This window comes from Pundamilia nyererei, unplaced genomic scaffold (genome assembly GCF_000239375.1).
Source record: "Pundamilia nyererei isolate P.nyererei 1_Seehausen unplaced genomic scaffold, PunNye1.0 scaffold00345, whole genome shotgun sequence".
Classification (NCBI taxonomy): Eukaryota; Metazoa; Chordata; class Actinopteri; order Cichliformes; family Cichlidae; genus Pundamilia; species Pundamilia nyererei.
The window spans coordinates 190,462-194,969 of record NW_005187746.1 but is presented as its reverse complement, the minus strand read 5'-3'; the positions used below and the strand labels follow the sequence as shown (position 1 = coordinate 194,969).

Sequence of the window (4,508 nt, the reverse complement as noted above, 5' to 3'; positions counted from 1 at the left end):
ACAGTGTGTTCAGCGCGAGCTCGTACGAGAAAGCCAGGGCCTGGGTTTTTTTACAGTCTCATCATTTCAGCCACGTTCTGCGACCCGAGCTGTGTTTCCACCTCCTCACGTACGTGTTGCAAAGAGGCTCTTAAGATGACAGATTTGCGACACGGGGCACGTGCTGCAGGCTTTAAACGCACACTTTCACTTTTTCCTCATTAGCCATTGTCTGCGACAACTCTGTTTCATTTTGAGATGAAGGGTGAAATTTATATCAGACAATTAGGACCAGTTTTTGGAGCACATGAGGGATTTCTGAAGCGATGCAGCGATGTCCAACCCACCAACCAACCATCAGAAAAGGGTCTCAGCACTTTTTTCCATTTGGTCATGACAGAGTCTTTCCATCGCATTTCAGGGAAATCGTGGAAAAGCCGACCTGACAGCGGTGACAGTAAAGCGCCTACGACACCTCTGACATTTTCCAGCAGTCCTGTTGTCAGCCAGCACATCTGGCCAAGTTTAGGATGGCAGAACCTGCATATGAACATGGAGGAAATTAGTTTTAATCATAATATGTTAGTAAGAATGTGCGACATGTGGCCACGCATACTGAAGGTCAGTGTGACGGCTGCATCTTTATTTTGTAGATTAGCATCATTCATCACTCTGATAAGTTTAAATAGAGTAACCTCAGAACAAGGAGTCACTCATATCGTTAGTTCAGACTCAAACACTCAAACCGTAACCCTGCTGCACGCTTGAGAGCGTAGGCTTCATGCATGGGTGATATGTGAGTCCTATGCTGGTGCTGCTGGGGCAGCAGCACCTCTGCTGGGGACAGGAAGAGACTGAACAGGCTGATCCGCAGGGCCAGCTCTGTTCTGCCCTCTGGACCCAGTGGAGGTGGTGAGTGACAGGAGAACGGTGGCTAAGCTGTCATCCCTGTTGGACAACATCTCCCACCCCATGCAGCAGACTGTGACAGCACTGAGCAGCTCCTCCAGTGGCTGCAGCACCCACGGTGTGGGACGGAGAGATTTCACAGGTCTTTCCTCCCCACTGCTGTCAGACTCCACAACAAAGCCTTTAACTGATCAAACACATCCACACATGTGCAATAACACTAAGTGCAATACTCTTTCCTGGCATCATTGTATTATACTCATATTGTATATAGCATTTGTATTCTATTTTATTTGATTGTATACAGTATTTTATTTTATTCTATTGTGTACAGTATCTTATTGATATCTTATTCCAGTGTTTTTCTCTGCAACTTTGCACTCTCCACTGCTGTAACAAAACTAATTTCCCACGCGTGGGACTAACAAAGGTTATCTCATCTTATTCCAACCATAATAAACTAATTTATTAGCCAATGATTAGCCGCCCTAAATTAACAGTGTTGGTAATAACCACTGTCATGTCTTATATTCCTGTAATGGTTAATCTGCCAGCGTGGATCAAAATGGTCTTTGTGTTGCTTCAGTGCTAAAAAGCAATTATGGTAATTATACACTTTTACAAAAAAAAGCTGACAAAATAATAAAGCTGTCATTAAGAAGTCAAATTACAGTTATTTACATGCTAAACTGCTTTCTTAAACAAGTCCAGTGTGCCGGCTCACATTTGGGTATAAAATGTCAATTCAGTTTATTTGGCTTGTTTAAAACAGGCAGTGGGAGAGTTTTAGAAATAGGTGGTTAAACATAATTCATTTTCATTATTTGTGTATCACAGTAAGGCACATATGTACACGCCGGAGCTGGGCTGTTCTTTCTGGGGTTATGAACTTGATTGCAGAAGTATAGAGCTTTTACAGCAGAGGTCCTCAACCTTTTTTGCACCACGGACCAGCTAACGTTTTACAATATTTTCACGATTAAAAACCCTGAAAATCATCGGTTTCACACCCGAGCCTCGACTCTCGTGGCCTGGTACCAAACTACTCACGGACCGGTACCGGTCTGTGGCCCGGGGCTTGGGGACCGCTGGAGTACACAGCTTCTTCTACATTTTTAGGGCAGAATATAACACACATACGCTGGATGAGTAGCAGAGGACGGACACACACACACTTGATAAACTGTTATTCTTGCATAAGGTGAGATACACAACTGGTGAAAGGTGCACCTGAAGCAACATGCTCAGACTGAGTCACCATGTCTGTTTCTTACTAACAGCTCCAGGACTGAGTACAAACAGTGCACACTCTCAATGATGGCTGACGAGGTCAGAAGTCTTGCAAGAACACACTCTGGATACTGAAGCTCCTGTGAAAAATAGAGCCTCAAATCAGAAGTAAAGTCAAATTTCATTTGTATCTGCAGGGAGGCTGACACACCTGAGCCCCGCCCGCCTATAAGAGCGAACTAAGTCCGGACTATGATGATGTTGTTGGTGTGTACTGGTGCAGCCATGACAGTGTGAACAGCAACCGTGAGGAAAGGACTTAATAAAGACGCTGAACAGTATAAACATGTAGTCGGGTCTGCCGCGTGATGTTTACAATAGACTTATGTAGCAAAGAAAAAATGATAAATAACTCTAAATATGTTTTGTATTTTAGATTCCTCAAAGTATGGCACCTTTTCTTTGTTGACAGCGCTGCAAACCCTCGACTTTCTTTCAGTGATGTAGTCACCTGAGATGGTTTCACCTCACAGGTGTGCCTGCCAGGGTTCATTGGTGGAGTTTCTTGCCTTCTAAATGAGGTTGGGACCGTCAGTTGTGTTGTGTAGAAGTCAGGTTGGTTCACAGCTGACAGCCCTGTTTGACAACTGCTGGAATTATATCATTGGTTCATATTATGGCAGTCAGAAAAACCATCAAGCCCTACGATGAAACTGGCTCACATGAGCACGCCCCAGGAAAGGAAGACCAAGAGTCCCTCTGCTGCTGAGGATACATTCATCCGAGTCACCAGCCTCAGAAATCGTTAACAGCAGCTCAGATCAGAGCCCAGATAGATGCCGCACAGAGCTCCAGTATCAGTCTGTGTGTCTGATACTTTATGGTCAAATAGCTGCTAAGAAACCACGACTGAGGAAAAGCAACGATCCTGATCATTCAGAGCTGCTTTCAGGAGTGTGGCCATACCAGATGTAGGAGTCTCGAAGATCTTGAGCTAGACTCTTCTGATTTTTAGATTCCAGCACAGTAAATAGAGTTTGCAATTCAGACCTACAAACCTGAATCAGGTTGCACACAACACAACCCAGCAGGTCAATGAGGAATCTTTCTTTTACTTATCAAGGCTAAATATGCCTCAAATTAAAAGAACACCATTACAATGATCTATTCTGACAGCACACCTAATTAAAACAAAACTAAAGCATATCATCAAAAGGTAACTGCCACAGGAATCACAACTGTCAGTGAAAACACCCACGAACTATGTCTGCTGCTTCTCTCAGGGCATCATATTCATATTGATAAGAACAAAAATCCCACAAATAAAGATGCTCCATCTTCTGGTAATTCAGCACTTGGAAGGCGGTGCCTGCTGCTTGTTACTGCTGGTGGAGAAGCTTGTTGTTCTTATTGTTGTTGTTTGTGTTAAAGTTTTCTCAAATGGGAGCTCCAGATGATGAATACTACTACTTGTTCAAAGTTGTACTCATTGGAGACTCTGGAGTGGGGAAGAGTGATCTGCTGTCGCGTTTCACAAGAAATGAGTTCAACTCGGAGAGCAAGAGCACCATCGGGGTGGAGTTCGCAACCCACAGCATTCAGGTGGATGGCAAGACGATAAAAGTTCAAATCTGGGACACAGCTGGGCAGGAGTGCTGCAGAGCCATCACCTCAGCGTATTATCGGGGTGCAGTCGGGGCTCTCCTAGTTTACGATATTGCAAAGCACCTGACATACGAGGATGTGGACCGCTGGTTGAAGGACCTGAGGGACCACGCTGACAACAACATCGTCATCAACAAATTTCCCACGTGTGGGACTAATAAAGGTTATCTTATCTTATCTTATCTTATCATGCTGGTTGGAAACAAGAGCGACCTTCGACATCTCAGGGCCGTGCCCACTGACGAGGCCCGAGCATCTGCAGAAAAGAACAGCCTTTATTTATTGAAACTTCAGCCTCGGACTCCACTAACGAAGAAGAAGCATTCAAGAGCATTCTCACAGAAACCTACCGTATCGTATCTCAGAAGCAAATATCAGACAGATCTGCACACAAAGATTCCCCAGGCAACAATGTAGTGGACATAAGTGTCCCCAACACTGGATGGGCAGAGGGGCAACAAACTCCTCTACTGCCAAAGCCTGTGACCCCCGACCTCCTTTCCCAGAGTCACGTAAGTCTGAATACATAGAATCATGTTTCAGTAATCAAAATGTGAAACCTGTAACAATAGACCCGACGATGTTTGCATGTTTTTCAGCATAGTCATTATTTTGCACTGAACACACACCTCACGGCTGCAGCTTTCCAGCTCAGCCACACACACTACCAACAACACACACACACAGACAGCCTGGTATGGTGGCGAGGCGTGATTGCAGATACC

The 4,508-nt window shown here is 44.7% G+C and overlaps 1 pseudogene; it reads left to right on the top strand.

The window, feature by feature from the left end:
* The first annotated feature begins 3,558 nt into the window (after positions 1-3,558).
* Positions 3,559-4,269, top strand: LOC102203804 (ras-related protein Rab-11B-like; annotated as a pseudogene).
* Positions 4,270-4,508: the final 239 nt, after the last annotated feature.